Below are 25,184 nucleotides of genomic sequence, written 5' to 3'. Positions count from 1 at the left end.
TTGATGCCTTCAGTGTGAATGTACAATTTTCATAGTCATGAAAATACAGAAAAATCTTTAAATGAGGTGTGTCCAAACGTTTGGTCTGTTCTGTATATACACAAAAGCACATATTATGACAGAATTAGTTGTCTATGTGCATGAAAAATAAAGTGCAATGTGAAATATAATAACTGTACACATATATATAGAATATGTACCTAAAGTTACACATGCAAACATATATTAAGTGTGTACCCATGAACAATTCTTATATGCATAAAAAAAACAATAGAATAAGAGGGATACGTAGATTAATGTCTATACGGGTCCGTTTAAATGGTCTTAAATATCCAGGAAAATCACAAGACTGAAATATTATTATTTTATATAGCGCCATTGATTCCATGGTGCATGAGAAAGGGTTACACACGAAATACAGATATCACTTACAGTAAATGACCTAACAATGATAGACTGGTACAGAGGGAAGAGGACCCTGCCCTCGCGGGCTTACATTTATAGGATGGTGGGGAAGGAGACAGTAGGTTGGGGGGTTGCTGCAGCTCTGGTGGTGGTGAGGCGGCAGCGTGGTCATTGCAGGTTCTAAGCTTTCTTGAAGACATGGGTTTTCAGGTTCCGTCTGAAGGATCCGAATGTGGCAGATAATCGGACTTGTTGAGGCGCAGAATTCCAGAAGATGGGGGATATTCGGGAGAAGTCTTAGAGGCGATTGGGTGAGGAACGAATAAGTGTGGAGGAGAAAAGGAGATCTTGGGAAGACCGGAGATTACATGAGGGAATATATTGGGAGATTAGTTCAGAGATGAACAGAGGAGAAAGGTTATAGATGGCTTTGTAGGTCAGTGTTAGTAGATTGAACTGGATACGCTGGGCAATTGGGAGCCAGTGAAGGGATTTGCAAAGACAGATGAACTATAAAGCATAGGTTTTGGCTTACAAATTTTATTGTAAAATACTGACCAAATACTGAACATGTGAATGTGGCCTTAATCTTTGTATAGGGATTTTCAGTAACAGCGCGGTCATCTGCGGAGGTTCCCCTATACCTATGATTAGGCTGTGCCACTGTAATTGTACACACGGTTACTTGGTGTAACGCTGGTGGATGTGGACCCACAGGGCCACGGGCCGAGCTTACCCTGGAGGGCATAACTAGGTGTCTACCAGGTCTTCACTAGAGCCTCTGGTGGAGAGGATAGGATGGGCTGCTGGTAGACATCGGGTACTACTGAATGGTAGTCCCCAGGACCGCAGCAGCTGGTGGAAGAGTCAGAGACACGAGTGCGAGGTATAACAGGAGCAACAAACTGGACACTAGCAGAGTGAACTGCCCAGGAACCAACATTCAGCAGAGAGCGGTGGGTGGAGTGGCCTAATATAGGACCTGCCGGCATGGTGGGTGAACAAATGTAATATTATTGTCACACCGCCAAATGGTAAAGATATGAGGGAAAAACCTCGTGCACACACGGCTCCACTCCGTACACCTCGTACACACGCGGCTCCGCTCCATACATACACGGCTCTGCTCCATACACCTCGTACACACGCGGCTCCGCTCCGTACACCTCATAGACGTGCGGCTCCGCTCCATACACCTCGTACACACGCGACTCCCTTCCGTACACCTCGTACACAGACGTCTCCGCTCCGTACACCTCGTACACAGACATCTCTGCTCCGTACACCTCGTACATAGGCGGCTCCGCTCCATACGCCTCGTACATGCGCAGCTCTGCTCCGTACACCTCGTACACACACGGCTCCGCTCCATACACACACGGCTCCGCTCCGTACACCTCGTACACACGCGGCTCCGCACACCTCGTACACACGAGGCTCCGCTCCGTACATCTCGTACACACGCGGCTCCGCTCCGTACACCTCATAGACACATGCGGTTCCGCTCCGTACACCTCGTACACACGCGGCTCTGCTCCGCACACCTCATACACGCGCGGCTCCACTCCGTACATCTCGTATACACGCTGCTCCGCCCTGTACACCTCGTACACACACGACTCCGCTCCGTACACCTCGTACACACGCAGCTCTGCTCCGTACACTTCGTACACACGCAGCTCCGCTCTGTATATTTCGTACACACGCGGCTCCGCTCCGTACATCTTATACACACACTGCTCCACCCCGTACACATGCGGCTCCGCTCCGTACACCTCGTACATGCGCGGCTCCGCTCCGTACACCTCGTACACGCGCGGCTCCGCTCCGTACACACGAGGCTCCGCTCCGTACACCTCGTACACACACGGCTCTGCTCCGTACACCTCGTACACACACGGCTCCGCTCCGTACACCTCGTACACATGCGGCTCCGCTCCGTACACCTCGTACATGCGCGGCTCCGCTCCGTACAACTCGTACACACACGGCTCCGTTCCGTACACCTCGGACACACGCGACTCCGCTCCGTACACCTCGTACATGCGGCTCCGCTCCGTACACGCGCGGCTCCGCTCCGTATATTTCGTACACACACGGCTCCGCTCCGTACATCTCGTACACACACTGCTCCGCCCCATACACCTCGCACACGCGGCTCTGCTCCGTACACCTCGTACACACGCGGCTCTGCTCCGTACACCTCGTACACACGCGGCTCTGCTCCGTACACCTCGTACACACTCGGCTCTGCTCCGTACACGTCATAGACACACGCGGTTCCGCTCCGTACACCTCGTACACACGCGGCTCCGCTCCGCACACCTCGTACACGCGCGGCTCCGCTCCGTACATCTCGTACACGCGCGGCTCCGCTCCGTACATCTCGTACACACGCTGCTCCGCCCCGTACACCTCGTACACACGCGGCTCCGCTCCGTACACCTCGTACACACGCAGCTATGCTCCGTACACCTCGTACACACGCGGCTCCGCTCCGTACACCTCGTACACACACGGCTCTGCTCCGTACACCTCGTACACACGCGGCTCCTCTCCGTACACACGCGTGGCTCCGTACACCTTGTACACACACGGCTCCGCTCCGTACACCTCGTACACATGCAGCTCCGCTCCGTACACCTCGTACACGTGCGGCTCCGCTCCGTACACCTCGTACACACACGGCTCTGCTCCGTACACCTCGTACACATGCGGCTCCGTTCCGTACACCTCGGACACACGCGGCTCCGCTCCGTGCACCTCGTACATGCCCGGCTCCGCTCCGTACACGCGTGGCTCCGCTCCGTATATTTCGTACACACACGGCTCTGCTCCGTACATCTCGTACACACACTGCTCCGCCCCGTACACCTCGTACACACGCGGCTCCGCTCCGTACACCTCGTACATATGCGGCTCCGCTCCGTACACCTCATACAGACGCGGCTCTGCTCCGTACACCTCGTACACACGCGGCTCTGCTCCGTACACCTCGTACACATGCGGCTCTGCTCCGTACACCTCACAGACACACGCGGTTCCGCTCCGTACACCTCGTACACGCGCGGCTCCGCTCCGCACACCTCGTACACGCGCGGCTCCGCTCCGTACATCTCGTACACACGCGGCTCCGCTCCGTACATCTCGTACACACGCTGCTCCGCCCTGTACATCTCGTACACACGGCTCCGCTCCGTACATCTCGTACACACACGGCTCCACCCCGTACACCTCGTATACATGCGGCTCTGCTCCGTACACCTCGTACACATGCGGCTCTGCTCCGTACACCTCGTACACATGCGGCTCCGCTCCGTACACCTCGTACACATGCGGCTCTGCTCCGTACACCTCGTACACATGCGGCTCCGCTCCGTACACCTCGTACACATGCGGCTCCGCTCCGTACACCTCGTACACACGCGGCTCTGCTCCGTACACCTCATACATACACGGCTCTGCTCCGTACACCTCGTACACATGCGGCTCCTCTCCGTACACCTCGTACACACGCGTGGCTCCGTACACCTTGTACACACACGGCTCCGCTCCGTACACCTCGTACACATGCGGCTCCGCTCCGTACACCTCGTACACGCGCGGCTCCGCTCCGTACACCTCGTACACACACGGCTCTGCTCCGTACACCTCGTACACGCGCGGCTCCGCTCCGTACACCTCGTACACACACGGCTCTGCTCCGTACACCTCGTACACATGCGGCTCCGTTCCATACACCTCGGACACACGCGGCTCCGCTCCGTACACCTCGTACATGCCCGGCTCCGCACTGTACACGTGCGGCTCCGCTCCGTACACCTCGTACACACACGGCTCTGCTCCGTACACCTCGTACACATGCGGCTCCGTTCCATACACCTCGGACACACGCGGCTCCGCTCCGTACACCTCGTACATGCCCGACTCCGCTCTGTACACGTGCGGCTCCGCTCTGTATATTTCGTACACACGCGGCTCCGCTCCGTACATCTTGTACACACACTGCTCCGCCCCGTACACCTCGCACACGCGGCTCCGCTCCGTACACCTCGTACACATGCGGATCCGCTCCATACACCTCATACAGACGCGGCTCTGCTCCGTACACCTCGTACACACGCGGCTCTGCTCCGTACACCTCGTACACACTCGGCTCTGCTCCGTACACGTCATAGACACACGCGGTTCCGCTCCGTACACCTCGTACACACGCGGCTCGGCTCCGCACACCTCGTACACGCGCGGCTCCGCTCCGTACATCTCGTACACACGCTGCTCCGCCCCGTACACCTCGTACACACGCGGCTCCGCTCCGTACACCTCGTACACACGCAGCTATGCTCCGTACACCTCGTACACGAGCGGCTCCGCTCCATACACACGCGGCTCCACTCCGTACACCTCATACACACACGGCTCTGCTCCATGCACCTCGTACACACGCGGCTCCGCTCCGTACACCTCGTACACACGCGGCTCTGCTCCGTACACCTCGTACACATGCGGCTCTGCTCCGTACACCTCACAGACACACGCGGTTCCGCTCCGTACACCTCGTACACGCGCGGCTCCGCTCCGCACACCTCGTACACGCGCGGCTCCGCTCCGTACATCTCGTACACACGCGGCTCCGCTCCGTACATCTCGTACACACGCTGCTCCGCCCTGTACATCTCGTACACACGGCTCCGCTCCGTACATCTCGTACACACACGGCTCCACCCCGTACACCTCGTATACATGCGGCTCTGCTCCGTACACCTCGTACACATGCGGCTCTGCTCCGTACACCTCGTACACATGCGGCTCCGCTCCGTACACCTCGTACACATGCGGCTCTGCTCCGTACACCTCGTACACATGCGGCTCCGCTCCGTACACCTCGTACACATGCGGCTCCGCTCCGTACACCTCGTACACGCGCGGCTCCGCTCCGTACACACGCGGCTCTGCTCCGTACACCTCATACATACACGGCTCTGCTCCGTACACCTCGTACACATGCGGCTCCTCTCCGTACACCTCGTACACACGCGTGGCTCCGTACACCTTGTACACACACGGCTCCGCTCCGTACACCTCGTACACATGCGGCTCCGCTCCGTACACCTCGTACACGCGCGGCTCCGCTCCGTACACCTCGTACACACACGGCTCTGCTCCGTACACCTCGTACACGCGCGGCTCCGCTCCGTACACCTCGTACACACACGGCTCTGCTCCGTACACCTCGTACACATGCGGCTCCGTTCCATACACCTCGGACACACGCGGCTCCGCTCCGTACACCTCGTACATGCCCGGCTCCGCACTGTACACGTGCGGCTCCGCTCCGTACACCTCGTACACACACGGCTCTGCTCCGTACACCTCGTACACATGCGGCTCCGTTCCATACACCTCGGACACACGCGGCTCCGCTCCGTACACCTCGTACATGCCCGACTCCGCTCTGTACACGTGCGGCTCCGCTCTGTATATTTCGTACACACGCGGCTCCGCTCCGTACATCTTGTACACACACTGCTCCGCCCCGTACACCTCGCACACGCGGCTCCGCTCCGTACACCTCGTACACATGCGGATCCGCTCCATACACCTCATACAGACGCGGCTCTGCTCCGTACACCTCGTACACACGCGGCTCTGCTCCGTACACCTCGTACACACTCGGCTCTGCTCCGTACACGTCATAGACACACGCGGTTCCGCTCCGTACACCTCGTACACACGCGGCTCGGCTCCGCACACCTCGTACACGCGCGGCTCCGCTCCGTACATCTCGTACACACGCTGCTCCGCCCCGTACACCTCGTACACACGCGGCTCCGCTCCGTACACCTCGTACACACGCAGCTATGCTCCGTACACCTCGTACACGAGCGGCTCCGCTCCATACACACGCGGCTCCACTCCGTACACCTCATACACACACGGCTCTGCTCCATGCACCTCGTACACACGCGGCTCCGCTCCGTACACGCGCGGCTCCACTCAGTACACCTCGTACACACGCGGCTCCGCTCCGTACACCTCGTACACATGCGGCTCCGCTCCGTACACCTCGTACACATGCGGCTCCGCTCCGTACACCTCGTACACACGGCTCCGCTCCGTACACCTCGTACACATGCGGCTCCGCTCCGTACACCTCGTACACATGCGGCTCCGCTCCGTACACCTCATACACACGCGGCTCCGCTCCGTACACCTCGCACACACGCGGCTCTGCTCCGTACACCTCGCACACACGCAGCTCTGCTCCGTACACCTCGTACACACGCGGCTCTGCTCCGTACACCTCGTACACACGCGGCTCTGCTCCGTACACCTCGTACACACGCGGCTAGGCTCCGTACACCTCGTACACACGCGGCTCTGCTCCGTACATCTCGTACACACACGGCTCTGCTCCGTACACCTCGTACACACGCGGCTCCGCTCCGTACATACGCGGCTCCGCTCAGTACACCTTGTACACACGCGGCTCCACTCAGTACACCTCGTACACACGCGGCTCCGCTCCGTACACCTCGTACACATGCGGCTCCGCTCCGTACACCTCGTACACATGCGGCTCTGCTCCGTACACCTCGTACACATGCGGCTCCGCTCCGTACACCTCGTATACGCGCGGCTCCGCTCCGTACACCTCGTACACGCGCGGCTCTGCTCCGTACACCTCGTACACGCGCGGCTCTGCTCCGTACACCTCGTACACGCGCGGCTCTGCTCCGTACACCTCGTACACACGCGGCTCTGCTCCGTACACCTCGTACACACGCGGCTCTGCTCCGTACACGTCGTACACACGCGGCTCTGCTCCGTACACCTCGTACACAAACGGCTCTGCTCCGTACACCTCGTACACACGCGGCTCCGCTCCGTACACACGCGGCTCCGCTCAGTACACCTTGTACACACGCGGCTCCGTACACCTCGTACAAACAAGGCTCCGCTCAGTACACCTCGTACACGCAGCTCCGATCCGTACACCTCGTACATATGCGGCTCTGCTCCGTACACCTCGTACACGCGGCTCTGCTCCGTACACCTCGTACACACACGGATCCGCTCTGTACACCTCGTACACACACGGCTACGCTCCGTACGCCTCGTACACACGCGGCTCCACTCCGTACGCCTCGTACACGCGCGGCTCCGCTCCGCGTACACCTCGTACACACACGGCTCCGCTCCGTACGCCTCGTACACGCGCGGCTCCGCTCCGTACGCCTCGTACACGCGCGGCTCCGCTCCGTACGCCTCGCACACGCGCGGCTCCGCTCCGTATACCTCGTACACGCGCGGCTCCGCTCCGTACACCTTGTACACACGCGGCTCCGCTCCGTACACCTCGTACACAAGCGGCTCCGCTCCGTACACCTCGTACACAAGCGGCTCCGCTCCGTACACCTCGTACACACGCGGCTCCGCTCCGTACACCTCGTACACGCGCGGCTCCGCTCCGTACACCTCGTACACGCGCGGCTCCGCTCCGTACACCTCGTACACGCGCGGCTCCGCTCCGTACACCTCGTACACGCGCGGCTCCGCTCCGTACACCTCGTACACATGCGGCTCCGCTCCGTACACCTCATACAGACGCGGCTCCGCTCCGTACACCTCGTACACACGCGGCTCCGCTCCGTACACCTCGTACACACGCGGCTCTGCTCCGTATACCTCGTACACATGCGGCTCCGCTCCGTACACCTCATACAGACGCGGCTCCGCTCCGTACACCTCGCACACACGCGGCTCTGCTCCGTACACCTCGCACACACGCGGCTCTGCTCCGTACACCTCGTACACGCGCGGCTCTGCTCCGTACACCTTGTACACGCGCGGCTCTGCTCCGTACACATTGTACACACGCGGCTCTGCTCCGTACACCTCGTACACACACGCCTCTGCTCCGTACACCTCGTACACATGCGGCTCCGTTCCGTACACCTCGGACACACGCGGCTCCGCTCCATACACCTCGTACATGCCCGGCTCCGCTCCGTACACGCGCGGCTCCGCTCCGTATATTTCGTACACACGCGGCTCCACTCCGTACATCTTGTACACACACTGCTCCGCTCCGTACACCTCGTACACACGCGGCTCCGCTCCGTACACCTCGTACACATGCGGCTCCGCTCCGTACACCTCATACAGACGCGGCTCTGCTCCGTACACTTCGTACACACGCGGCTCCGCTCCGTACACCTCGTACACGCGCGGCTCCGCTTCGTACACACGCGGCTCCACTCAGTACACCTCGTACACACGCGGCTCCGCTCAGTACACCTCGTACACACGCAGCTCCGCTACGTACACCTCGTACACACGCAGCTCTGCTCCGTACACCTCGTACACACGTGGTTCTGCTCCGTACACCTCGTACACGCGCGACTCCGCTCCGTACACCTCGTGCACGCCCGGCTCCGCTCCATACACCTCGTACACGCCCGGCTCCGCTCCGTACACCTCGTACACGCGCGGCTCCGCTCCGTACACCTCGTACACACGGCTCCGCTCCGTACACCTCGTACACACGGCTCCGCTCCGTACACCTCGTACACACGGCTCCGCTCCGTACACCTCGTACACGCGCGGCTCCGCTCCGTACACCTCGTACACACGGCTCCGCTCCGTACACCTCGTACACACGGCTCCGCTCCGTACACCTCGTACACGCGCGGCTCCGCTCCGTACACACGCGGCTCCACTCAGTACACCTCGTACACACGCGGCTCCGCTCCGTACACCTCGTACACACGCGGCTCCGCTCCGTACACCTCGTACACGCGCGGCTCCGCTCCGTACACCTCGTACACGCGCGGCTCCGCTCCGTACACCTCGTACACGCGCGGCTCTGCTCCGTAGACCTTGTACACACGCGGCTCTGCTCCGTACACCTCGTACACACACGCCTCTGCTCCGTACACCTCGTACACATGCGGCTCCGTTCCGTACACCTCGGACACACGTGGCTCCGCTCCATACACCTCGTACATGGCCGGCTCCGCTCCGTACACGCGAGGCTCCGCTCCGTATATTTCGTACACACGCGGCTCCACTCCGTACATCGCGTACACTCACTGCTCCGCCCCGTACACCTCGTACACACGCGGCTCCGCACCGTACACCTCGTACACATGCGGCTCCACTCCGTACACCTCATACAGACGCGGCTCTGCTCCGTACACCTCGCACACACGCGGCTCCGCTCCGTACACCTCGTACACGCGCGGCTCTGCTTCGTACACACGCGGCTCCACTCAGTACAACTCGTACACACGCAGCTCTGCTCCGTACACCTCGTACACACGCAGCTCTGCTCCGTACACCTCGTACACACGCGGCTCTGCTCCGTACACCTCGTACACACGCGGCTCCGCTCCGTACACCTCGTACACGCGGCTCCGCTCCGTACACCTCGTACAAACACGGCTCCGCTCCGTACACCTCGTACACGCTGCTCCGATCCGTACACCTCGTACATACGCGGCTCTGCTCCGTACACCTCGTACACGCGGTTCTGCTCCGTACACCTCGTACACACGCGGCTCCGCTCCGTACACCTCGTACACACGCGGCTCTGCTCCGTACACCTCGTACACACGCGGTTCCGCTCCGTATACACGCGGCTCCACTCAGTACATCTCGTACACACGCGGCTCCGCTCCGTACACCTCGTACACATGCGGCTCCGCTCCGTAGCCCCGGCTCCGCTCCGTACACCTCGTACATATGCGGTTCTGCTCCGTACACCTCGTACACACACGGCTCCGCTCCGTACACCTCGTACACGCCCGGCTCCGCTCCATACACCTCGTACACGCCCGGCTCTGCTCCGTACACCTCGTACACGCGCGGCTCCGCTCAGTACACCTTGTACACACGCGGCTCCGTACACCTCGTACAAACAAGGCTCCGCTCAGTACACCTCGTACACGCAGCTCCGATCCGTACACCTCGTACATATGCGGCTCTGCTCCGTACACCTCGTACACGCGGCTCTGCTCCGTACACCTCGTACACACACGGCTCCGCTCCGTACACCTCGTACACACAAGCGGCTCTGCTCCGTACACCCCGTACACACGCGGCTCTGCTCCGTACACCTCGTACACACGCGGCTCTGCTCCGTACACCTCGTACACACGCGGTTCCGCTCCGTATACACGCGGCTCCACTCAGTACACCTCGTACACACGCGGCTCCGCTCCGTACACCTCGTACACATGCGGCTCCGCTCCGTAGCCCCGGCTCCGCTCCGTACACCTCGTACATATGCGGTTCTGCTCCGTACACCTCGTACACACACGGCTCCGCTCCGTACGCCTCGTACACGCGCGGCTCCGCTCCGTACGCCTCGTACACGCGCGGCTCCGCTCCGTACGCCTCGTACACGCGCGGCTCCGCTCCGTATACCTCGTACACGCGCGGCTCTGCTCCGTACACCTTGTACACACGCGGCTCCGCTCCGTACACCTCGTACACAAGCGGCTCCGCTCCGTACACCTCGTACACACGCGGCTCCGCTCCGTACACCTCGTACACACGCGGCTCCGCTCCGTACACCTCGTACACACACGGCTCCGCTCCGTACACCTCGTACACGCGCGGCTCCGCTCCGTACACCTCGTACACGCGCGGCTCCGCTCCGTACACCTCGTACACACGCGGCTCCGCTCCGTACACCTCGTACACGCGCGGCTCCGCTCCGTACACCTCGTACACATGCGGCTCCGCTCCGTACACCTCATACAGACGCGGCTCCGCTCCGTACACCTCGTACACACGCGGCTCTGCTCCGTACACCTCGTACACACGCGGCTCTGCTCCGTACACCTCGTACACGCGCGGCTCCGCTCCGTACACCTCGTACACGCGCGGCTCCGCTCCGTAACCCTCGTACACATGCGGCTCCGCTCCGTACACCTCATACAGACGCGGCTCTGCTCCGTACACCTCGCACACACGCGGCTCTGCTCCGTACACCTCGCACACACGCGGCTCTGCTCCGTACACTTCGTACACACGCGGCTCTGCTCCGTACACCTCGTACACATGCGGCTCCGCTCCGTACACCTCATACAGACGCGGCTCTGCTCCGTACACCTCGCACACACGCGGCTCTGCTCCGTACACCTCGCACACACGCGGCTCTGCTCCGTACACTTCGTACACACGCGGCTCTGCTCCGTACACCTCGTACACATGCGGCTCCGCTCCGAACACCTCGTACACGCGCGGCTCCGCTCCGTACACCTCGTACACGCGCGGCTCTGCTCCGTACACCTTGTACACGCGCGGCTCTGCTCCGTACACCTTGTACACACGCGGCTCTGCTCTGTACACCTCGTACACACACGCCTCTGCTCCGTACACCTCGTACACATGCGGCTCCGTTCCGTACACCTCGGACACATGCGGCTCCGCTCTATACACCTCGTACATGCCCGGCTCCGCTCCGTACACGCGCGGCTCCGCTCCGTATATTTCGTACACACGCGGCTCCACTCCGTACATCTCGTACACACACTGCTCCGCTCCGTACACCTCGTACACACGCGGCTCCGCTCCGTACACCTCGTACACATGCGGCTCCGCTCCGTACACCTCATACAGACGCGGCTCTGCTCCGTACACTTCGTACACACGCGGCTCCGCTCCGTACACCTCGTACACGCGCGGCTCCGCTTCGTACACACGCGGCTCCACTCAGTACACCTCGTACACACGCGGCTCCGCTCAGTACACCTCGTACACACGCAGCTCCGCTACGTACACCTCGTACACACGCAGCTCTGCTCCGTACACCTCGTACACACGTGGTTCTGCTCCGTACACCTCGTACACACGCGGCTCCGCTCCGTACACCTCGTACACGCGGCTCCGCTCCGTACACCTCGTACAAACACGGCTCCGCTCCGTACACCTCGTACACGCTGCTCCGATCCGTACACCTCGTACACACGCGGCTTTGCTCCGTACACCTCGTACACGCGGTTCTGCTCCGTACACCTCGTACACACGCGGCTCTGCTCCGTACACCTCGTACACACGCGGCTCTGCTCCGTACACCCCGTACACACGCGGCTCTGCTCCGTACACCTCGTACACACGCGGCTCTGCTCCGTACACCTCGTACACACGCGGTTCCGCTCCGTATACACGCGGCTCCACTCAGTACACCTCGTACACACGCGGCTCCGCTCCGTACACCTCGTACACATGCGGCTCCGCTCCGTAGCCCCGGCTCCGCTCCGTACACCTCGTACATATGCGGTTCTGCTCCGTACACCTCGAACACACACGGCTCCGCTCCGTACACCTTGTACACGCGCGACTCCGCTCCGTACTCCTCGTGCACGCCTGGCTCCGCTCCATACACCTCGTACACGCCCGGCTCCGCTCCGTACACCTCGTAAACGCGCGGCTCCGCTCCGTACACCTCGTACACACGGCTCCGCTCCGTACACCTCGTACACGCGCGGCTCCGCTCCGTACACACGCGGCTCCACTCAGTACACCTCGTACACACGCGGCTCCACTCAGTACACCTCGTACACACGCGGCTCTGCTCCGTACACCTCGTACACACGCGGCTCCGCTCCGTACACCTCGTACACGCGCGGCTCCGCTCCGTACACCTCGTACACGCGCGGCTCCGCTCCGTACACCTCGTACACGCGCGGCTCTGTTCCGTAGACCTTGTACACACGCGGCTCTGCTCCGTACACCTCGTACACACACGCCTCTGCTCCGTACACCTCGTACACATGCGGCTCCGTTCCGTACACCTCGGACACACGTGGCTCCGCTCCATACACCTCGTACATGCCCGGCTCCGCTCCGTACACGCGAGGCTCCGCTCCGTATATTTCGTACACACGCGGCTCCACTCCGTACATCGCGTACACTCACTGCTCCGCCCCGTACACCTCGTACACACGCGGCTCCGCACCGTACACCTCGTACACATGCGGCTCCGCTCCGTACACCTCATACAGACGCGGCTCCGCTCCGTACACCTCGTACACGCGCGGCTCCGCTCCGTACACCTCGTACACGCGCGGCTCTGCTCCGTAGACCTTGTACACACGCGGCTCTGCTCCGTACACCTCGTACACACACGCCTCTGCTCCGTACACCTCGTACACATGCGGCTCCGTTCCGTACACTTCGGACACACGTGGCTCCGCTCCATACACCTCGTACATGCCCGGCTCCGCTCCGTACACGCGAGGCTCCGCTCCGTATATTTCGTACACACGCGGCTCCACTCCGTACATCGCGTACACTCACTGCTCCGCCCCGTACACCTCGTACACACGCGGCTCCGCACCGTACACCTCGTACACATGCGGCTCCGCTCCGTACACCTCATACAGACGCGGCTCTGCTCCGTACACCTCGCACACACGCGGCTCCGCTCCGTACACCTCGTACACGCGCGGCTCTGCTTCGTACACACGCGGCTCCACTCAGTACACCTCGTACACACGCAGCTCTGCTCCGTACACCTCGTACACACGCAGCTCTGCTCCGTACACCTCGTACACACGCGGCTCTGCTCCGTACACCTCGTACACACGCGGCTCTGCTCCGTACACCTCGTACACACGCGGCTCCGCTCCGTACACCTCGTACACGCGGCTCCGCTCCGTACACCTCGTACAAACACGGCTCCGCTCCGTACACCTCGTACACGCTGCTCCGATCCGTACACCTCGTACATACGCGGCTCTGCTCCGTACACCTCGTACACGCGGTTCTGCTCCGTACACCTCGTACACACGCGGCTCCGCTCCGTACACCTCGTACACACGCGGCTCTGCTCCGTACACCTCGTACACACGCGGTTCCGCTCCGTATACACGCGGCTCCACTCAGTACATCTCGTACACACGCGGCTCCGCTCCGTACACCTCGTACACATGCGGCTCCGCTCCGTAGCCCCGGCTCCGCTCCGTACACCTCGTACATATGCGGTTCTGCTCCGTACACCTCGTACACACACGGCTCCGCTCCGTACACCTCGTACACGCCCGGCTCCGCTCCATACACCTCGTACACGCCCGGCTCCGCTCCGTACACCTCGTACACGCGCGGCTCCGCTCAGTACACCTTGTACACACGCGGCTCCGTACACCTCGTACAAACAAGGCTCCGCTCAGTACACCTCGTACACGCAGCTCCGATCCGTACACCTCGTACATATGCGGCTCTGCTCCGTACACCTCGTACACGCGGCTCTGCTCCGTACACCTCGTACACACACGGCTCCGCTCCGTACACCTCGTACACACGCGGCTCTGCTCCGTACACCCCGTACACACGCGGCTCTGCTCCGTACACCTCGTACACACGCGGCTCTGCTCCGTACACCTCGTACACACGCGGTTCCGCTCCGTATACACGCGGCTCCACTCAGTACACCTCGTACACACGCGGCTCCGCTCCGTACACCTCGTACACATGCGGCTCCGCTCCGTAGCCCCGGCTCCGCTCCGTACACCTCGTACATATGCGGTTCTGCTCCGTACACCTCGTACACACACGGCTCCGCTCCGTACACCTCGTACACGCCCGGCTCCGCTCCATACACCTCGTACACGCCCGGCTCCGCTCCGTACACCTCGTACACGCGCGGCTCCGCTCAGTACACCTTGTACACACGCGGCTCCGTACACCTCGTACAAACAAGGCTCCGCTCAGTACACCTCGTACACGCAGCTCCGATCCGTACACCTCGTACATATGCAGCTCTGCTCCGTACACCTCGTACACGCGGCTCTGCTCCGTACACCTCGTACACACACGGCTCCGCTCTGTACACCTCGTACACACACGGCTACGCTCCGTACGCCTCGTACACACGCGGCTCCACTCCGTACGCCTCGTACACGCGCGGCTCCGCTCCGCGTACACCTCGTACACGCGCGGCTCTGCTCCGTATACCTCGTACACACGCGGCTCTGCTCCGTACACCTCGTACACACGCGGTTCCGCTCCGTATACACGCGGCTCCACTCAGTACACCTCGTACACACGCGGCTCCGCTCCGTACACCTCGTACACATGCGGCTCCGCTCCGTAGCCCCGGCTCCGCTCCGTACACCTCGTACATATGCGGTTCTGCTCCGTACACCTCGTACACACACGGCTCCGCTCCGTACACCTCGTACACGCCCGGCTCCGCTCCATACACCTCGTACACGCCCGGCTCCGCTCCGTACACCTCGTACACGCGCGGCTCCGCTCAGTACACCTTGTACACACGCGGCTCCGTACACCTCGTACAAACAAGGCTCCGCTCAGTACACCTCGTACACGCAGCTCCGATCCGTACACCTCGTACATATGCAGCTCTGCTCCGTACACCTCGTACACGCGGCTCTGCTCCGTACACCTCGTACACACACGGCTCCGCTCTGTACACCTCGTACACACACGGCTACGCTCCGTACGCCTCGTACACGCGCGGCTCCGCTCCGCGTACACCTCGTACACGCGCGGCTCTGCTCCGTATACCTCGTACACGCGCGGCTCTGCTCCGTATACCTCGTACACGCGCGGCTCTGCTCCGTACACCTCGTACACACGCGGCTCTGCTCCGTACACCTCGTACACACGCGGCTCCGCTCTGTACACCTCGTACACACGCGGCTCCGCTCCGTACACCTCGTACACACGCGGCTCCGCTCCGTACACCTCGTACACATGCGGCTTTGCTCCGTACACCTCGTACACACGGCTCCGCTCCGTACACCTCGTACACATGCGGCTCTGCTCCGTACACCTCGTACACATGCGGCTCCGCTCCGTACACCTCGTACACGCGCGGCTCTGCTCCGTACACCTCGTACACCCGCGGCTCTGCTCCGTACACCTCGTACACCCGCGGCTCTGCTCCGTACACCTCGTACACACGCGGCTCTACTCTGTACACCTCGTACACACGCGGCTCTGCTCCGTACACCACCTACACACACGGCTCTGCTCCGTACACCTCGTACACATGCGGCTCCGCTCCGTACACCTCGTACACACGGCTCCGCTCCGTACACCTCGTACACATGCGGCTCCTCTCCGTACACCTCGTACACATGCGGCTCCGCTCCGTACACCTCGTACACGCGCCGCTCCGCTCCGTACACCTCGTACACACGCGGCTCCGCTCCGTACACCTCGCACACACGCGGCTCCGCTCCGTACACCTCGCACACACGCGGCTCTGCTCCGTACACCTCGCACACACGCGGCTCTGCTCCGTACACCTCGTACACACGCGGCTCTGCTCCGTACACCTCGTACACACGCGGCTCTGCTCCGTACACCTCGTACACACGCGGCTCTGCTCCGTACACCTCGTACACACGCGGCTCTGCTCCGTACACCTCGTACACACGCGGCTCTGCTCCGTACACCTCGTACACACGCGGCTCTGCTCCGTACACCTCGGACACACGCGGCTCTGCTCCGTACACCTCGGACACACGCGGCTCTGCTCCGTACACCTCGGACACACGCGGCTCCGCTCCGTACACACGCGGCTCCGCTCAGTACACCTTGTACACACGCGGCTCCGCTCCGTACACCTCGTACACATGCGGCTCCGCTCCGTACACCTTGTACACACGACTCCGCTCCGTACACCTCGTACACATGCGGCTCTGCTCCGTCACCTCGTACACATGCGGCTCCGCTCCGTACACCTCGTACACGCGCGGCTCCGCTCCGTACACCTAGTACACGCGCGGCTCTGCTCCGTACACCTCGTACACAAGCGGCTCCGCTCCGTACACCTCATACAGACGCGGCTCTGCTCCGTACACCTCGTACACGCGCGGCTCTGCTCCGTACACCTCGTACACGCGCGGCTCTGCTCCGTACACCTCGTACACGCGCGGCTCTGCTCCGTACACCTCGTACACGCGCGGCTCTGCTCCGTACACCTCGTACACGCGCGGCTCTGCTCCGTACACCTCGTACACACGCGGCTCTGCTCCGTACACCTCGTACACACGCGGCTCTGCTCCGTACACCTCGTACACACGCGGCTCTGCTCCGTACACCTCGTACACACGCGGCTCTGCTCTGTACACCTCGTACACACGCGGCTCTGCTCCGTACACCACCTACACACGCGGCTCTGCTCCGTACACCTCGTACACGCGCGGCTCCGCTCCGTACACGCGCGGCTCCACTCAGTACACCTCGTACACATGCGGCTCCGCCCCGTACACCTTGTACACACGGCTCCGCTCCGTACACCTCGTACACATGCGGCTCCTCTCCGTACACCTCGTACACATGCGGCTCCTCTCCGTACACCTCGTACACATGCGGCTCCGCTCCGTACACCTCGTACACGCGCGGCTCCGCTCCGTACACCTCGTACACATGCGGCTCCGCTCCGTACACCTCGCACACACGCGGCTCCGCTCCGTACACCTCGCACACACGCGGCTCTGCTCCGTACACCTCGCACACACGCGGCTCTGCTCCGTACACCTCGTACACACGCGGCTCTGCTCCGTACACCTCGTACACACGCGGCTCTGCTCCGTACACCTCGTACACACGCGGCTCTGCTCCGTACACCTCGTACACACGCGGCTCTGCTCCGTACACCTCGTACACACGCGGCTCTGCTCCGTACACCTCGTACACACGCGGCTCTGCTCCGTACACCTCGTACACACGCGGCTCTGCTCCGTACACCTCGGACACACGCGGCTCCGCTCCGTACACACGCGGCTCCGCTCAGTATACCTTGTACACACGCGGCTCCGCTCCGTACACCTCGTACACATGCGGCTCCGCTCCGTACACCTTGTACACACGACTCCGCTCCGTACACCTCGTACACGCGCGGCTCTGCTCCGTATACCTCGTACACGCGCGGCTCTGCTCCGTACACCTCGTACACACACGGCTCTGCTCCGTACACCTCGTACACACGCGGCTCTGCTCCGTACACCTCGTACACACGCGGCTCTGCTCCGTACACCTCGTACACACGCGGCTCTGCTCCGTACACCTCGTACACACGCGGCTCTGCTCCGTACACCTCGTACACACGCGGCTCTGCTCCGTACACCTCGTACACACGCGGCTCTGCTCCATACACCTCGTACACACGCGGCTCTGCTCCGTACACCTCGTACACACGCGGCTCTGCTCCGTACACCTCGTACACACGCGGCTCTGCTCCATACACCTCGTACACACGCGGCTCTGCTCCGTACACCTCGTAAACACGCGGCTCTGCTCCGTACACCTCGGACACACGCGGCTCCGCTCCGTACACACGCGGCTCCGCTCTGTACACACGCGGCTCTGCTCCGTACACCTCGTACACACGCGGCTCTACTCCGTACACCTCGTACACACGCGGCTCTGCTCCGTACACCACGTACACACACGGCTCTGCTCCGTACACCTCGTACACACGCGGCTCTGCTCCGTACACCACGTACACACACGGCTCTGCTCCGTACACCTCGTACACACGCGGCTCCGCTCCGTACACCTCGTACACATAGGCTCCGCTCCGTACACCTCATACACACGCGGCTCTGCTCCGTACACCTCGCACACACGCGGCTCTGCTCCGTACACCTCGCACACACGCGGCTCTGCTCCGTACACCTCGTACACACGCGGCTCTGGTCCGTACACCTCGTACACACGCGGCTCTGCTCCGTACACCTCGTACACACGCGGCTCTGCTCCGTACACCTCGTACACACGCGGCTCTGCTCCGTACACCTCGTACACACGCGGCTCTGCTCCGTACACACGCGGCTCCGCTCAGTACACCTCGTACACACGCGGCTCCACTCAGTACACCTCGTACACACGCGGCTCCGCTCCGTACACCTCGTACACATGCGGCTCCGCTCCGTACACCTCGTACACATGCGGCTCCGCTCCGTACACCTCGTACACACGGCTCCGCTCCGTACACCTCGTACACATGCGGCTCTGCTCCGTACACCTCGTACACGCGCGGCTCTGCTCCGTACACCTCGTACACATGCGGCTCTGCTCCGTACACCTCGTACACATGCGGCTCTCCTCCGTACACCTCGTACACACGCGGCTCTGCTCCGTACACCTCGTACACATGCGGCTCTGCTCCGTAAACCTCGTAAACACGCGGCTCCGCTCCGTACACACGCGGCTCTGCTCCGTACACCTCGTACACATGCGGCTCTGCTCCGTACACCTCGTACACACGCGGCTACACTCAGTACACCTCGTACACACGCAGCTCCGCTCCGTACACCTCGTACACACACGGCTCTGCTCCGTACACCTCGTACACACACGGCTCTGCTCCGTACACCTCGTACACACGCGGCTCTGCTCCGTACACCTCGTACACACGCGGCTCCGCTCCGTACACCTCGTACACACGCGGCTCCGCTCCGTACACCTCTTACACACGCGGCTCCGCTCAGTACACCTCGTACACACGCGGCTCCGCTCAGTACACCTCGTACACACGCGGCTCCACTCAGTACACCTCGTACACACGCGGCTCCGCTCCGTACGCCTCATACACGCGCGGCTCCGCTCCGTATACTTCGTACACACACGGCTCTGCTCCGTACACCTCGTACACACGCGGCTCTGCTCCGTACACCTCGTACACACGCGTCTCCGCTCCGTACACACGCGGCTCCACTCAGTACACCTCGTACAAACGCGGCTCCGCTCCGTACACCTCATACACACGCGGCTCTGCTCCGTACACCTCGTACACACGTGGCTCCGCTCCGTACACCTCGTACACGCGGCTCCGCTCCGTACACCTCGTACAAACAATGCTCCGCTCCGTACACCTCGTACACACGCGGCTCTGCTCCGTACATCTCGTACACGCGGCTCTGCTCCGTACACCTCGTACATGCGCGGCTCCGCTCCGTACACCTCGTACACATGCGGCTCCGCTCTGTACACCTCATACACACGCGGCTCCGCTCCGTACACCTCGTACACACGCGGCTCTGCTCCGTACACCTCGTACACACGCGGCTCTGCTCCGTACACACGCGGCTCTGCTCCGTACACCTCGTACACACGCGGCTCTGCTCCGTACACACGCGGCTCCGCTCAGTACACCTTGTACACACGCGGCTCCACTCAGTACACCTCGTACACACGCGGCTCCGCTCCGTACACCTCGTACACACGCGGCTCCTCTCCGTACACCTCGTACACATGCGGCTCCGCTCCGTACACCTCGTACACACGGCTCCGCTCCGTACACCTCGTACACATGCGGCTCCGCTCCGTACACCTCGTACACGCGCGGCTCCGCTCAGTACACCTAGTACACGCGCGGCTCTGCTCCGTACACCTCGTACACACGCGGCTCTGCTCCGTACACCTCGTACACACGCGGCTCTGCTCCATAAACCTCGTAAACACGCGGCTCCGCTCCGTACACACGCGGCTCCGCTCAGTACACCTCGTACACACGCGGCTCCGCTCAGTACACCTCGTACACACGCGGCTCCGCTCCGTACACCTCGTACACACGGCTCCGCTCCGTACACCTCGTACACATGCGGCTCCGCTCCGTACACCTCGTACACGCGCGGCTCCGCTCAGTACACCTAGTACACGCGCGGCTCTGCTCCGTACACCTCGTACACACGCGGCTCTGCTCCGTACACCTCGTACACACGCGGCTCTGCTCCATAAACCTCGTAAACACGCGGCTCCGCTCCGTACACACGCGGCTCCGCTCAGTACACCTCGTACACACGCGGCTCCGCTCAGTACACCTCGTACACACGCGGCTCCGCACCGTACACCTCGTACAGATGCGGCTCCGCTCCGTACACCTCGTACACACGGCTCCGCTCCGTACGCCTCGTACACATGCGGCTCCGCTCCATACGCCTCGTACACGCGCGGTTCCGCTCCGTACCCTCGTACACGCGCGGCTCCGCTCCGTACGCCTCATACACGCGCGGCTCCGCTCCATATACCTCGTACATACACGGCTCTGCTCCGTACACCTCGTACACACGCGGCTTTGCTCCGTACACCTCGTACACACGCGGCTCCACTCAGTACACCTCGTACACACGCGGCTCCGCTCAGTACACCTCGTACACACGCGCCTCCGCTCAGTACACCTCGTACACACGCGGCTCCACTCCGTACACACGCGGCTCCACTCAGTACACCTCGTACACGCGCGGCTCCGCTCCGTACGCCTCGTACACGCTCGGCTCTGCTCCGTACACCTCGTACACGCGCGGCTCCTTCTCCGTACACCTCGTACACGCGGCTCCGCTCCGTACACCTCGTACACACGTGGCTCCGCTCCGTACACCTCGTACATGCGCGGCTCCGCTCCGTACACCTCGTACACGCGCGGCTCCGCTCCGTACACCTCGTACACGCGCGGCTCCGCTCCGTACACCTCGTACACGCGCGGCTCCGCTCCGTACACCTCGTACACGCGCGGCTCTGCTCCGTACACCTCGTACACACGCGGCTCTGCTCCGTACACCTCGTACACACGCGTCTCCGCTCCGTACACACGCGGCTCCGCTTAGTACACCTTGTACACACGCGGCTCCGCTCAGTACACCTCGTACACACGCGGCTCCGCTCAGTATACCTCGTACACACGCGGCTCCGCTCAGTACACCTCGTACACGCGACTCCGCTCCGTACACCTTGTACACACGCGGCTCCGCTCCGTACACCTCGTACACGCGGCTCCGCTCCGTACACCTCGTACAAACAAGGCTCCGCTCCGTACACCTCGTACACGCGGCTCCGATCCGTACACCTCGAACACACGCGGCTCTGCTCCGTACATCTCGTACACGCCGCTCCGCTCCGTACACCTCGTACACGCGCGGCTCCGCTCTGTACACCTCGTACACGCGCGGCTCCGCTCCGAACGCCTCGTACACGCGCGGCTCCGCTCCGTACGCCTCGTACACGCGCGGCTCTGCTCCGTACACCTCGTACACGTGCGGCTCCGCTCCGTACACCTCGTACACGCGCGGCTCCGCTCCGTACACCTCGTACACGCGCGGCTCCGCTCCGTACACCTCGTACACGCGCGGCTCCGCTCCGTACACCTCGTACACGCGCGGCTCCGCTCCGTACACCTCGTACACGCGCGGCTCCGCTCCGTACACCTCGTACACGCGCGGCTCCGCTCCGTACACCTCGTACACGCGCGGCTCCGCTCCGTACACCTCGTACACGCGCGGCTCCGCTCCGTACACCTCGTACACGCGCGGCTCTGCTCCGTACACCTCGTACACGCGCGGCTCTGCTCCGTACACCTCGTACACACGCGGCTCTGCTCCTTACACCTCGTACACACGTGGCTCCGCTCCGTACACCTCGTACACACACGGCTCTGCTCCGTACACCTCGTACACACGCGGCTCCACTCCGTACACCTCGTACACACGCGGCTCCGCTCCGTACACCTCGTACACACGCGGCTCTGCTACATCCACACTGTAAACCCCTCCTGACCCCACACATAAACTTCAGCTCATCCAGCACCATGACAACCAGCACAGCAGAGTCCTGCATCCACTGAGGCCCCTGATCATGTGACCCCTGACTCCTCCCCTCCTGTGACCTCATCACAGCTCCTGTGCGCACAGAGCGGCCATATATGTGGTGGCGGCTCTGCAGGTGGAGGTATGTGGAGACCCCATTACTGGGCGCAGGGGGCATTAACCCCTTCAGCACGGGTACTCTTTTGGGGTCTTGTGTTGCCCCTTTATAAGAATCATAAGGTTTTTGTTCTGTTTCCTATAATAGATACATACGACCCAACTATGGAGACAGGAAGGGGGGAAACGTATTGTTCTCATAGTACAGGACCCCTTTACTGGCCCCACAGTGTAATGCCCCCATTATGCCCCTTATGCAGTATGTATGATGCCCCCACACAGTGTAATGCCCCCATTATGCCCCTTATGCAGTATGTAAGATGCCCCCATTATGCCCCTTATGCAGGATGTATGATGCCCGCACACAGTGTAATGCCCCTTATGCAGTATGTATGATGCCCCCACAGTGTAATGCCCCCATTATGCCCCTTATGCAGTATGTAAGATGCCCCCACAGTGTAATGCCCCCATTATGCCCCTTATGCGGTATGTAAGATGCCCCCACAGTGTAATGCCCCCATTATGCCCCTTATGCAGGATGTATGATGCCCCAGTGTAATGCCCCCATTATGCCCCTTGTGCAGGATGTATGATGCCCCAGTGTAATGCCCCCATTATGCCCCTTATACAGGATGTATGATGCCCCACACAGTGTAATGCCCCCATTATGCCCCTTATGCAGGATGTATGATGCCCCCACACAGTGTAATGTCCCCATTATGCCCCTTATGCAGTATGTACGATGCCCCCCACAGTGTAATGCCCCCATTATGCCCCTTATGCAGTATGTATGATGCCCCCCACAGTGTAATGCCCCCATTTTGCCCCTTATGCAGTATGTATGATGCCCCCACACAGTGTAATGCCCCCATTATGCCCCTTATGCAGTATGTATGATGCCCCCCACACAGTGTACTGCCCCCATTATGCCCCTTATGCAGGATGTATGATGCCCCCACACAGTGTAATGTTCCCCCATTATGCCCCTTATGTAGGATGTATGATGCCCCCACAGTGTAATGCCCCCATTATGCCCCTTATGGAGGATATATGATGCCCCCACACAGTGTAATGCCCCCATTATGCCCCTTATGCAGGATGTATGATGCCCCCACAGTGTAATGCCCCCATTATGCCCCTTATGCAGGATGTATGATGCCCCCACACAGTGTAATGCCCCCATTATGCTCCTTATGCAGGATGTATGATGCCCCAGTGTAATGCCCCCATTATGCCCCTTATACAGGATGTATGATGCCCCACACAGTGTAATGCCCCCATTATGCCCCTTATGCAGGATGTATGATGCCCCCACACAGTGTAATGTCCCCATTATGCCCCTTATGCAGTATGTACGATGCCCCCCACAGTGTAATGCCCCTTATGCAGTATGTATGATGCCCCCCACAGTGTAATGCCCCCATTTTGCCCCTTATGCAGTATGTATGATGCCCCCACACAGTGTAATGCCCCCATTATGCCCCTTATGCAGTATGTATGATGCCCCCCACACAGTGTACTGCCCCCATTATGCCCCTTATGCAGGATGTATGATGCCCCCACACAGTGTAATGTTCCCCCATTATGCCCCTTATGTAGGATGTATGATGCCCCCACAGTGTAATGCCCCCATTATGCCCCTTATGGAGGATGTATGATGCCCCCACACAGTGTAATGCCCCCATTATGCCCCTTATGCAGGATGTATGATGCCCCCACAGTGTAATGCCCCCATTATGCCCCTTATGCAGGATGTATGATGCCCCCACAGTGTAATGCCCCCATTATGCCCCTTATGCAGGATGTATGATGCCCCCACAGTGTAATGCTCCCATTATGCCCCTTATGCAGGATGTATGATGCCCTCACAGTGTAATGCCCCCATTATGCTCCTTATGCAGGATGTATGATGCCCCCACACAGTGTAATGTCCCCATTATCCCCCTTATGCAGTATGTATGATGCCCCCACACAGTATAATGTTCCCCCAGTAGTGCCTGAGGTCCTGAAGTTGGAATAACCCCTCTAGAGTTGGTTTTCCCTTTGCCTGCTCCCCTACATGTAGACCCTCGAGCATGTATACATGCATGTAGG

The 25,184-nt window shown here is 61.2% G+C and overlaps 1 protein-coding gene across 2 annotated transcripts in view; it reads left to right on the top strand.

Moving 5' to 3' along the window:
- The window catches only part of LOC141220411 (gastrula zinc finger protein XlCGF66.1-like), a 39,555-nt gene that overhangs the window by 10,402 nt on the left and 3,969 nt on the right, over window positions 1-25,184 (top strand). The window contains exon 1 of one of the 2 annotated variants that reach the window (XM_073666337.1): window positions 23,051-23,115. The exons of the other annotated variant lie outside the window; for it this stretch is intronic. The gene's annotated coding sequence lies outside the window, so the exon portion shown is untranslated. Of the gene's footprint in view, window positions 1-23,050; window positions 23,116-25,184 lie in introns of those variants that run through there. 2 annotated transcript variants of the gene reach the window in all.

Source organism: Phyllobates terribilis, unplaced genomic scaffold, assembly GCF_046119375.1.
Source record: "Phyllobates terribilis strain yellow unplaced genomic scaffold, ASM4611937v1 Scaffold_292__1_contigs__length_2399606, whole genome shotgun sequence".
NCBI classification, from domain to species: Eukaryota; Metazoa; Chordata; class Amphibia; order Anura; family Dendrobatidae; genus Phyllobates; species Phyllobates terribilis.
This window is presented reverse-complemented; position numbering and strand designations above follow the sequence as displayed.